The following is a 14180-nucleotide window of genomic DNA, read 5'->3' as shown; positions in this document are numbered from 1 at the left end:
TTTCTCTTATGAAAATTATATTGAATGTTATAGAAATTAAATTTTTCTTTAATATTTTCTAATTTTCTTCAGTAAAATGTCTTAACTTTAAAATTGCAGATATATCACTGACATACTCTGACATTTTATTGACAATGTCTGCACTTTTTTAATCCTTGATTTAACTATCAATATAAGAAATAAGATCTGAGTTAAAATTAAAAATATATATATATATATATCATGTGAAATATTACAAATTAAAAAATAAAAAGGAACATAATAGAAAATTACACAATAAACAAGTGCCAGTATACATTGTGTTTCTGAGGTCTTTGAAGAGCCTTTTGAAAAGTCATGGCTTAAGGTGACTTCAGTGATAGAAATCTGAGTAGACTGAAGAAAATATTTCCTTAGCGATTCTATCCAGAGAATGGAAAAAGCAAATTAAGCTCTCCTAAATCAGAATTTACAAGATAAATGATAAATTTAACTCCATTTTTTCCCCATATCATTTAAACAAAGGAATCAATTAAGCAAAATATTAAAAACCAATGAATAAAAGAGTGGCATAGAATAGTAATTAGAAAATAATTAGTTAATAAAGTAAGATGGCAATGGAGAAGTCATCAAATGACAGTATCAGAACCAGACCATTAATGAGAAGTGACATTGAAGAATAGAAATGCCAAATACAACAGCAACTATGACCGAGTGTATATTGAAAAGACTGATACAGATGACAATACCTCCAGAGTTTAAGTTTTCCTAGTGCTGATTTAGTATAGTTAGAGGAGAAAAATAAGTGTCTTTAAAATTATGTTACTCTAGAGATGACTTCCAACTAAATCATCTCATATTTAGAAAGTGATTAATTTGAGCTTCTTCAACTTTAGTTATCTTTTGTTTAAAAATGATCATGATTTAGTTTTCTAAATAGAAATAGTTAAGGTGCATATACACCATATATTAGGAGCTGCATGTGCCTTTTCACAGCTTAAAACAAGGGAGGAAAGTAGTATGTTATTAAGTTCAGGTCAGTACGACATGACAAGAATAAAATAAATAACTAATATGATTCCTGTATCCATCAGACAAAAACAGAATCAGTAGAATGTGTGCATGTGTGTGTGTGTGTGTGTATAAAAAAATTTCTTTCAAGGACTTGATCTTGGCTTACACAATTGTGGGGTCTGGTTAAGGAAGTCTGAAATCCATAGGGCAGGTTGGCACGCTATATAATCTCAGACAGGAGTTGAGGTTGGGGTCCAGAGGTGGGATTTCTTTCTTCTTCAGGGAAAAGTCAGTTTGCTCTTATGTCCTTTGGATTAATTATACAAAGTCTACTCAAAGTATGGAAGATAATCTCTTTTTATGGAAGTCAATTGATTATAGCTATTCATCACATCTACAAAATACCTTCACAGCAACACCTAGGTTAGCAACAATTTCATTAGTGTTCGAATAATTGAGTGCTACAGTCCTAGCCAAGTGGACACATAATAATCACCAAAATTCCTAACTACTCCTCTGTTTCCAGAACCATTTCTCTTTAATAGAGAAGGGTTTTCAAAAACAAACCTTTCAGAAAATATTATCTAAGTCTTAGCAATTAGCTCCTCCTCTAAGATTAGTATTTGTGCAAACATAAACATAAAAAAAAGAATAAAAGAGAACAAGGTTGGAAGACTGATGATGTTACTTGACTTCTAGACTTGCAATAAATCAAGACAGTGTAGTATTGGCAAAAGAATATACAAATACATACTTGGAACTGAATAGAGAGCCCAGAAATAGACCCTTATAAATATAGTCAACTGATCTTTGACAAGGAACAAAGACAGTACAATGGAAAAAGATAGTCCCTTTAATAAACTGTGATGGAACAATTGGGCATCCACATGCAAAAAAAATGAATCTAGACACAGACCTTACATGCTTCACCAAAATGAACTCAAAATGAATCATAGATATAAATGTAAAAATATAAAACTACAAAACTCCTAGAAAATAACATAGGGGAAATTACAGATAACTTTGAGTATGGTGATGTTGTTTTAGACACAATATAGGATCCATGAAAGAAGTAATTAATAAGCTGGACTTCATTAATATTAAAGTTTCTGCTTTGCAAAGGACTATGACACAGACTGGGAGAAAAATATTTGTAAAAAACACTTCTGATGAAGGACTGTTATCCAAAATAGACAAAGAAATCTTAAAACTCAAAAATAAGAGAACATGGGACTTCCCTGGCGGTCCAGTGGTTAAAAGTCTCTGTGCTTCCACTGCAGGGGGCACAGGTTCAGTCCCTGGTTGGGGAATTAAATCCCACATGCTGCCCAGTGCAGCAAAAAAAAAAAAGAAAAAAAAAAAAGAAAAATAAGAGGACCTTAATAGACACTTCACCCAAAAAGATACACAGATGGCAAACAAGCATATGAAAAGATGTTTCACATCATATCTTCTCAGGGAAATTAAAATTAAAACAACAATGAGATACCACTGAATACCTGCTAGAATGGCCCAAATCTGGAACACTGACAATACCAAATGCTGAGCAGGGTATGGAGCAATAGAAACTCTCATACTTTACTGGTGGGAATGCAAAATGGCATGGTCACTTTGGAAGATAATTTGATGGTTTCTTACAAAGTAAACATACTCTTACTATACAATCCAGCAGTTGTACTCTTTGGTACTTATGAAAAAAGTTAGAAATTTACATCCACACATAAGTTTTTATAGCAGCCTTATTCATAACTGCCAAAACTTGGAAGCAACTATGGTGTCCTCAGTAGGTGAATGGATAAACACACCTGTGGAATATCCAAACAATGGAATATTATTCATTACTAAAAATAAATGAACTATCAAACCATGAAAAGACATGGAAGAGCTTTAAATGCATATTACTGAGTGAAAGAAGCTAATCTGAAATGGCTACATACTTTATGATTCCAGCTACATGTCATTCTGGAAAAGAAAAGACAAATTATGGACACAATGAAAAGTTCAGTGGTTGCCAAAAGTAGTTTTGGAGAGCAGGGAGGAGGGATGAATAGGCAGAGCATAGAGGATTTTCAAGGAAGTGAAAATACTCTGTATGGTATTATAATGATGGATATATGTCATTATACATTTTTCTGACTCCAAGAGTGAACCCTAAGCTTAACTATGGACTGGTTGATTATGATCCATTTATATAGTTTCATTTTTAAGACAAATGAAGGATTCTGGTGAGTGATTTTTTTTCAACTGAGAATAATTGACATATAACATTGTGTATAAGTTCAAGGTGTACCATGTGTTGATTTGATATATTTACATATTGCAATATGTTTTTAACCAGCATAACATTAGCTAACATCTCTATCATGTCACATAATTATCTTTTTTGTGTGTGGTGAGAACAATTAAGATCTAGTCTCTTAGCAACTTTGAAATTTGCTAATTTTGCTAATAATGCAGTATTGTTGGCTAAAATCACTATGCTGTATGTCGGTTTATACTGTAAACATCTCCCCAATTCCTCTACTTCCTGGATAACCACCATTCTACTCTTTGTTTTTCTGAGTTTAGCTGTTTTAGATTCCACATTTAAGTGATACCATACAGTATTTGTCTTTCTCTGTGTGACTTATTTAATGTCACTTAGTATGTGCTCTCAAAGTCTATCCATATAGTCACAAATGGTAGGATTTCCTTCTTTCTTGTGGCTGAATAGTATTCCATTGTGTATGTGTATATATATACCACATTTCCTTTGATGTTGTTGATAATGCGGGAGGGCTATGCATGTATGTGGGCAAGGGGCTTCTGGTAAATCTCTGCACTTTCCTCTCAGTTTTGTTGTGAACCTAAAACTGCTCTAAAATAACAACATATTAAGAAAAAAGAAGTGAAATGGTTGGGTGTTTGAGAAGCTTATGGCAATTGTTCTGACAGTTATGTTTTTCTGGGAGATTGGTGGACATTTGGCCTCTTCGTTCAAATTCTTTGCTGCCCAGACATCTCCTGAAACATGTAGGATCAACATAATAATGTTTTAATGCTCCAGAAAATCTTTGCTTGATTCAATCATACACAAGGAATGGAATGGGGACCTCACAAAAATTGTTCATTATCACATGAGGTCAAGATTATTTTGACTATTCTTTTTCTGTTTTTTCCATAACCAGTGTTTAATATTCTGAGGACTAAGAAACAAAATTAAATATTTTTTACTTGACTAGTTTTATTTCCTCTGAATTTCTTCTAAGAATTAAACAAACAAACAAACAAAAACAATCACACTTATTGATTCAGAACTATAGATTTTACTTCAGGAAAATATAATACCTTTCAAAAAGTTATAATTTCAACGTTAGCCGACAAAATTACTTCCTAACATTTCATTAAAAAGGATGAAAACTCTTTCCCATCCAAAGATTCCTATGTTTGAATTACAGTATTGCAAGGCACATTCAGTACATACCTCCTTCAAAACACACAGATGCTAAATTCCCTGAAATAGAGTTTTAAAATCCTTACGCGAGTAGTAATACTACAAAGTTAGCAATTCTTAGGTAAAAATGTTGCTCCTACAGGACCATGCACCTTTCTTAAAATTAATTAAGCATGTATGTATAAACAATCCTTTCTTAAAATCTTTGTACTTGAAATGCAGATTTAGTGATGCTGAAGACAGCACTAAACAAACCTGAAAAGTACAACAGCTCAATAAATTTTATGTAATGCCTTCATAAGAGATTGTATCATCTCATCTAGTATGTCCAAAGACTTGAGTTAATAATGGGTAGCTACACAGAAAATATTTTCTTTCTTTTTTAAACAACATTTCCTTCACCTGTAGCATCAAATATTTTATAAAGGATGCTAAATGAATCATACATTGTTTTTGGTAAAATTGAAGTCAGGACCATTTAAATGCTTCTACTAAATTTAATGCCTCTTACTTAGGGAGCAGCTACATATTGCCCTCTGAACATTCTTGGTCAGTCATGTCTAACCATAACAGCATTTTAAGAGGTAGATATTTTTTCCCATGATGCACTTTTGTTACTAAATGTATTGTCAAGAAAGTAAAAGCAAGCACTGTGTTTTTTTAATTATAAGGGTCTAGTGAAAAGAAAAATAAAAGACAGTTATGATATTGATTACACTCTGACATTTTAACAGTCATGGTATTGGATGTTTTGCAACCAGTGCATTATGACACATCATCATATTTTTTACTTGAAATATCAAGTCCATAGAATACTATTTTAATTTGCTTATGTCTTCATGATGTGAATTATTAAAATAAATTAGCTATCCCCAATACATTTGCCTCTGTATGGTTATAGAACATAAGGAAACATTTATTAGAACACATATTCAGAGCATTTCTATAGAGCAATCTATCAATAACCTTCCAGTTACTGACAGCTTTCGGTTATGAGAATATTAATCCTTAAAGTTAAAATTTTTCACATTTTAATCCAAAATATAAATGAGTGTTATATTTGTCTGCTTTTATGAAGTTGAGAGTAGGACATCTTACTGTGCCATCAGTAGTATTTTAAACAATCAAAAACATAAGACTGGAATTTTGCACTATCATTGAAAGAACTAGATCAGAATTACATAAATTTTATGCTGAGAATTTTATGCTGTATAGTCAGTAGCCCTAAAATGATAAGCTACTTATGAAACAAAAATAATTATTGTAATTGTATATCACATCAACAATTTCTGAAGTCAGTTTTTCCCCTAATTATACATTGTCAGGTTTCCATGGGAATAACTTTATATTTTAATGCTGAAGTAGGTAATTATTTATTCATTTATATTTCTACTATCAGAAAAATGGTAATCACGGTGCTCCATGAACTATAACTTTCAAAACAAATTGATTGAAAGGCAACATTCTTGGGTTTTGGTGTTTGAAAAAATTTGTATCTCTATTAATGCTTATGGGATAAAAGTTATTAATACTGCAAAGAAGTTATATCCCCTGTGTAACATTTTTTACTTATTAATGGATTAGGGTTCTACAATATTTGGTGATTTAATTTAAAATTTCCTAAATTAAAAGGAAATTATGAATATATTAGTTAAAAAACAAGTCCTCCCAAAATGACTGAAATTAAAAAATGTGATTTAACACGCACAGGTATCTGAACACTCATTTGAAGCTGAGGGTCCATTTGACTTGGTTTTCTTTCTTTTTTTTCTTTTTAATGTCTTTATTGGAGTATAAATGCTTTACAATTTTTTATAACAAAATGAATCAGCTATACATATACATATATCCACATATCTCCTCGCTTTTGTGTCTCCCTCTCACCCTCCCTATACCACCCTTCTAGGTGGTCACAAAGCACTGAGATGATCTCTCTGTACTATGCGGCTGCTTTCTACTAGCTATCTATTTTACATTTGGTAGTATAGATAAGTCCATGCCACTCTCTCACTTTGTCCCAGCTTACACTTCCCCCTCCCCATATCCTCAAGTCCATTATCTATGTTGACGTCTTTATTCCTGTCCTGCCCCTAGGTTCTTCAGAACCATTTTTTGTTTGTTTGTTTTTAGATTCCATATATATGTGTTAACATATGGTATTTGTTTTTCTCTTTCTGACTTATTTCACTCTGTATGACAGACTCTAGGTCCATCCGCCTCACTACAAATAACTCAATTTCATTTCTTTTTATGGCTGAGTAATATTCCATTGTATATATGTGCCACATCTTCTTTATCCATTCATCTGTCAATGGGCACTTAGGTTGCTTCCATGTCCTGGCTATTGTAAATAGAGCTGCAAAGAACATTGTGACTCTTTTGGAATTATGGTGTTCTCAGGGTATATGCCCAGTAGTGGGATTGCTGGGTCATATGGTAGTTCTATTTTAGTATTTTGAGGAACCTCCATTCTGTTCTCCATAGTGGCTGTATCAATTTACATTCTCACCAACAGTGCAAGAGGGTTCCCTTTTCTCCACACCCTCTCCAGCATTTATTGTTTGCAGATTTTTTAATGATGGCCATTCTGACCCATGTGAGGTGATACCACATTGTAGTTATTTTTTTGCGGTACACGGGCCTCTCACTGTTGTGGTCTCTCCCATTGTGGAGCACAGACTCTGGACGTGCAGGCTCAGCGGCCATGGCTCATGGGCCCAGCCGCTCAGCGGTATGTGGGATCTTCCTGGCCTGGGGCACGAACCCGTGTCCCCTGCATCGGCAGGCGGACTCTCAAGCACTGCACCACCAGGGAAGCCCATTGTGGATGTCTTGAAAGCCAGTTGATATAAGATGTATGGAAGGTATAAGATGTTATGGAAAAGCCCGAATAAACTTTTTGGCCAACCCAATAATTGGAATACATGAGGGTTGTTGCCTTGTGGTTGAGCAGTGACATATAGAATATGGTCTTTTCCTTCCTCTGTTCCTTCCCCCAATCTAAGATGGACTGGAGCTGCAGCAGCTTGTACATCTTCTCTGAAGGTAATTTGTGAGAGAGAGCAATCAGCCACTCTTACTACAAAGTCACGAGCAGGTAGGTGAAGCCCCTTTTTAATTGACTTTTTCTCACTTCTGTCTCATTTCCCTTTTTCACTCTTTCCTTCTTCCCATTGTGTTTGCACTCCCATTAAAGTGTTAGCATATAAACACATAATACATTGTGCTTTTTTTTTTCCCTCAGAATCAGTTTTCAAGGGAACCTGGGCTAATGTGATCTCAAAGTAGAAATGGCATATTTAAACTACTTTAAAATATAACAATAGTAAAACTATAGTGCCAAATACTGGACTAAAGCATATGGTAAAGAAAATTTTTAAAAAAATTGTTAAACTTGAAAATAGCCAAAGATGATTTAAGAGGAGAGTGAGAAATTAAGGTATGTGTTAGGAGGAGAAAAAAGTTACTTTGACTTTAGAGTCTTTAGAACATTATCCTGTGTTCCCCTAATATGGGGCTTTCAGACTCTCATCAAGTATCAGAAAACTCTGTTGAAGGGGTCCAAAACGTGCCATGCAAAAATACGCCACTTAGGCATGTTACTGAACCCAGCTCCAGCTGCTCAAAGGCCAGTTCTCGAGAGACAAGTGTTGTTAGAAAGGAAAGGTTGCTTTATTTTGGAGGCCAGCAACCATGGAGGAGGGCAGACGCCTGTCCAAAGGCCGACTCCCTCCCACTGACAATCAGGGTGCAAGAGTTTTATAGACAGAAGGAAGGGGCTACATGCAGAAACAATACAGTCAGCTCTGACAGTCATCTTGAAATTGGTCGTGTGGTGGTCTGACCAGTGTCATCTTGATTGTTTTAGGTACAGTTAATCTTCAGTTCCAGAGTCAGTTTGTTTCCATTTCTTTGAGGTCAATTCTTGGAATTGTGGCAGCTTGTGTCATGGCTACAGTCTGGTCATCATGTAGTTAACTTCTTCCACCTGGTGGAGGTTTCAATATCTATAAGAGCTCACAGGATATGGCTTAGAATATCTATAGCCCTTGAGAAGGAACTAAAAGTCCTTGACTTTGCTTAATGACTAAACTATTATTATTTGGTTTCCTGTGACTGTTTTCCTTTGTTTCTGCATTTTCTCACTTCTCTGATTAAACTTATTCTTTAGCTAAAGTTTTTCCACAGACAAAAGGCAGGCTGAGGACATGGGGAGCAAGAACCGTAGGGTCCTGCTCTGTTTCAGGAAGAACTGTTTTGAGCTGAAGGCAATTGAGAATCAATGGATGCAGGAAGAGTTCTCTGCCCTCCCCATATCTGCCTAAAAGCAAGGCATAAATTTTCCTTTGTGGAAGGTGTGCCACACGCCCACCCTCACCAGGGAGAGATGAGTGACTCTTATTTTTGAAGACAGGGAGTCACGAAGATGAGTTTGCATAAACACACCTGACTAAAATAGACCTATCTTCCATTAGTTCCCCCATATACTTTCTGGTCACTTCCCCACAACTTATTGTCCCTTAAAGCCCAAATCTTCTTTCTTCTGTTAAAAGGATATATAAACCTCTGTTATATAACAGGGTATATAAGCCCCAGGATCTAACTGCTTTGATAAGCTTCAATTTTTTTTATGAACTCCTGTGCACATAAATACTAGTAAAGATTATGTGTTTTTTCTCCTAATCTGTCTTTTGTTATTTTAATTTGTAGGGGAGCTTGGAGTAGTGAGATTTGACCTTTGAGAAGTAGTTTTAGACTCTGCTGAAGACGCTTAAAAGTAAAAGCTGCATAGGAAAGAAATGTTAAAAGTTAAGGAAATGTATTTATTTGTTGAATAACATTTATGAATATCTGTTTTGGTTTATGGCCTTTGATTTGTGTTACAGAGACCAATACTATAACAACTACAACCACAAAATAAAGACAGGTATGAAAATGTGCCATGCCAAATGAATGTACTTCTTGATATAATACAGATATACAGCAAATAATATGGAGTAACTGAAAATGGAACTGATAGAGATAGTATAGGATAGTTATACAAGCAGTTATAGATGTCTCAGTAGGGGATTATAGATAGAGAGGGAAACCTAGGGAACTTTTGGAGACCACTGTAAGTTAATGATCACTCGAGAAAGCTATCAGAACATTGTGGAAGGAAGCAGGCTTGCTTAACTATAAAGCCATAAATAAAAGAATGAGATGTGCCCCAGGTCATTAAGTCAAAGAAAAAAATGAGGCCTGCATTCTGTTTGTCGAATTCAGCAAGATAATGATCCTTAAGCCCAAGGACAGGAGTTTAAGGGAAAAGTGACATTCCAAAGTAGGAGACCCTCATTGTATGGAAACCCGAGGTTATTCAACATATCTTAATATATGTTACTACCCTTGTGCTGATTTGAGTAAGCACTATTTACTAATTTGACCACATTGGGTCAGACACTCTCCTGCCCCATAAGAAACAGAAGCTAGTGATGTAAGCCTGATGTCTACTCAAAGAGTGAGGAAGAAAGCAGTCTCTCTCTCTGCCACCACCACTTTCCTTTGATTATAAAAATGTAGCCCACTTAATCCTCTGGGCAGAGCCTCCCTGCCTGCCCGTTTGCATCTCTCACAAGCAACGTATATTAATAAATCTACTTCTTGCCCATCACTTTGCCTCTCTCTGAATCCCTTCTCCACTGAGACACAAAGAACCTGAGCTTCAGTAAGTCCATACACCAGGTGAGTGTCCCAAGTCCCAATCTGGGATTCGGCTGGGTTCAAGTCACAATCTGAGTTACATAGTTTCAGAACGCTTGGAAAAGTGACAGAAGTGTTTATAGTAGTGTTAATACTTAGCTGAAACAGTAAGCATTAAAAGAAACTGTCCATTAAGCAGAATTAGAATGCTCTAGATTAAAACAACAAAAAAAGAATGAGATGTATACTTCAATATTTTCATGCAATTGTCATTGTTATAATTGCTATTGAATTCTGAGTTGTAACTGTAACTTATAACTCCAAGTTCTGAAACTTGACAAATAGCAGTAGAAATCAGGGTAATGAAGAAAAAAAAATCAAGCTTATTGCTGCTAAATGTTGGGTTTGGGGATGAAGTTCAGACTTGGAGGCCAGTGGGCATGAATTACGTTTACTTTTCCTTTGTCACAGGGAAAGTTTGAGGATTACAGATTCCTGTAAAACTTTCATGTAGGAACAAAGGAGACCTGAATAAATGCTGACTTCAATGTGGCAAAGCCCTGAAAAAGAGATGAAAAGAATAGTTGATGATCCAATGTCCAGTTTCTTCTCTCAAACTCACCAATTAGGCAAGTTTCTTTGGGGAGAACTCCCTGAGGAGAACTAAATAAAGGGTGAAGAGAAGGAGGGAGAATTCCACCTGAAGAGTGGAACCTACCATTCCAACCTACTGTTGGTTCCTAACATCCTCTCCAGTTTTGTTCTCTTAGTCTGTTGGTCTTTGCTGTAAAGTATACTGCCTCTGAGGCCAGTGTGCCCCTGACAAGCAGAAATGAGCTTCATGCAGGGCAGTTCTTCTACTGTCCTGCAGCAACTCCTCTAAAACCTAATACTGCATCTTCTTCATATATTTCTATATTGCTAACAAAGGGAACTTTATCTTTTGTCACTAGGGAAAAATATATATAACTTTTTTTAATTCCAAAGGTACTCGAAAAATTCACTCTTTTTTAACTCTTATCTGTGTTATCCAATAAACCCACTAGAAGTGTTGCAATGAGTAAATGGCAACATAAAGTTTCTCCAAGAATAAAACACCAGCAACATAAAATGTCCCTAATTATAAATTCAACACTGTTATGTATTTCCTGGAAAGAAATCTGCTAATTTTAAAGTTCCAAATAGATTAAAGTTAAAACAACAAAATAAAATGACCTTTACTTAAAAGTGTTGCTAAACATTTTCATTCTCTTCTCCCTACTGTTCACCATGCAGTCCAAATATTATCAGTAATATAAACCTGAGAGTGTCATATCATGGCTTTATTTCTCAGGAAGAGACTGATTAATCAGCTAATTGTAGTTCCACTATCAGTGAGAAAGTCTTGATTGTCAACCATCCCCTGGAGGGCAGCTTTTGGCATCATTGGCTCTGCCAACTTGACTAGTCAGACCAAAATTTCTAAGACTTCCACGCTTGGGTCTTCCCATTCTTCAGAGCACTGACTGGTCTGTTCTCTCAGCAGGGGGCAGGAGGTTGTTGCTGTTCTAGCATGAATTGTCCTTCAGACTCATTTCCTCCAAGGAGAAGATACCTTACATTGACTGCCTGTACATATATCTATGGCTCTATGGGTAAAAATTATGGCTTTATAATTTTGAAAATTCCAGTCACTTTCCTACAAATGCATTGTCAACCTTGCCCATCCTGCCTGGAGGTACAGAGGCTCCAAAACTTCTACTGACCCAGTTCTGTCTATATACCTGTGCTGCCTCAAACTCTACCCTGGAGGGCAAATATCTATATCTATATGTACCCACACATTGATTCATTTAACCGAAAAACAATGCTATGATTTTATAAAATAGAAAAGAGAAGTAAGTTTAAGAAATTTTCCTAAAGGAACATCAACTGTGACTAGATTATTCTAATTTTAAAACATTCTGGAAAAATGACCCTTAAAATAATTCAAAGACTTTCTTCCCTCTTAGGTTCTGTTTTATTGAAAAACAAACAAGCAAACAAACAAAAAACAAAACTTCTGCCATTTATTTATGGCTGTATTCCAAAGTAAATTAAAAAAAAAAATTCTGTTGAGATCAGCATTGAAGGAGACCCATTTGTTAATTTTTCTCTTTCATCACTTTTGTTAAAAATGAAGGTTCAATAGGAAGCAGAGAAACTAATAATGGCTATTATGATACTCCTTCCAGAGTATCTATTTTTTTTTCTCCAAATTGTATGTAAGTCTTAAATTGTTGAATGCATGCCATAAATCATTAGCTTTTCCTTACATGTATATTTTGTTTAAGTAACAAATCACTGGTATATATATACATATATATATATATATATACATATATTTTAATATAAGCGAGTTTACTGACATAAAGCTAGAACATATGATAGATATAGACACTATTCAAAGATGCTTTCTTTCATTTCTGCTTGCATGTTAAGGTTTATAAGATGGAACTTTTCTTGGAAGATGTTAAAACCACAGGGAGATCTGTGATCTTAGGACAGAGATGACCTCTTCTATGTTTATATATATATATATACATATATATATATATATATATACATATATTTTAATATAAGCGAGTTTACTGACATAAAGCTAGAACATATGATAGATATAGACACTATTCAAAGATGCTTTCTTTCATTTCTGCTTGCATGTTAAGGTTTATAAGATGGAACTTTTCTTGGAAGATGTTAAAACCACAGGGAGATCTGTGATCTTAGGACAGAGATGACCTCTTCTATGTTTCAATACTGTTTTTACATTAGCTCATTAAATATTGTAATTTAATCATTATATGTCTACTGTTTACATTCTTTACATCTGCCCATTACAAACTGAATACAACATATATAAATGAAGATATATATATTTCAAAAGCAATTTAGAGCTATTTAAACAAAAACAATGCTATATTAATTTTCATTGTATAAGATGGAGAAAGTTAATAGTTTTCAGGATTAAGTTAAATCATGTTTCTCTAAATCTGAGGTATTATCAGAAATGAAGAGAATAAGATAAAGCCTCATATGTGTTTTACAATATTCTTCCATTTAGGGTTTTTCCTCAGTAAGGCATAAGTCTTCAGGAAGCTACCTATATAGGAAGACAAATCTTCACTTTCCCATCTAACAGCCTAGAGAAGAGCTCCTGGACTTTAGTGGGGATCCATGAATTGGGGGTAATGAGAAAGCAGGGGATAAATTGTGACTCCCACCAATGAGCTTCAGGACAGTTGGTAGAATGCACTGCAGTTTGCAGTTTTCTATTTCAAACAAATATTTTATGAAGCTTAGTCATATACATCTGTGTTTATCTCCTCTCCATTACCTCAAATCTTTGAATTTAATCTTTTGTTGCTAAGTAACCAAAGGTTACTACCTCCAAAATGAGTCATTCTTTTACTGGTAATTAATAGCAAAAGTGTACAGATAAGAGTAGCTTGTTTAATGAATTGTTGCTGTTTTAATACCTTATCATTCAATCTGAGATAGACTGGAAATATTTAAAGGAATGATGTACTATGGAAAGGGTACATATATCCTTTTCTTTGTATTCTACATTGATTTAAAGACTAATAAATTGCTTAATAAATTTTACAGAAAAAATGCTGTTAGAACGTACTTATAAACTTATCACTAATAAATAGTGAAATGGTATAATTATTTATATAAGAAAAAGTAGAGACAATAAAATAAACCTCAGAAACATTGTAACAAGTTAATAATTTCATAATATCTTCTAAATTAGTCTACCTTTTGACATTTCTTTGATCACATTATGGTAGAAAATGGTGGTACAGACATTTTAGAACCGATGTTTTATTCCAGAGAAACTTTCAGCTTATATAGAAAGTCATGGAGCAACACTAATAAAGAGACTATTTTGTAAGCATGCTCTTTCTACACTAAGTGATAAAATATAATTAAAGACACGCTCTGTATCACTGAAGCATCAAGTGATTCACATTATGCAGCGCTAAAGGCTCCACCCATGAAATGTCATTTCTTATTCTGAGAAATTGGCATCTGGTTTATATATATATAT

Source organism: Neophocaena asiaeorientalis, unplaced genomic scaffold (assembly GCF_003031525.2).
Source record: "Neophocaena asiaeorientalis asiaeorientalis breed wild unplaced genomic scaffold, Neophocaena_asiaeorientalis_V1.1 scaffold55, whole genome shotgun sequence".
NCBI classification, from domain to species: Eukaryota; Metazoa; Chordata; class Mammalia; order Artiodactyla; family Phocoenidae; genus Neophocaena; species Neophocaena asiaeorientalis.
This window is presented reverse-complemented; position numbering follows the sequence as displayed.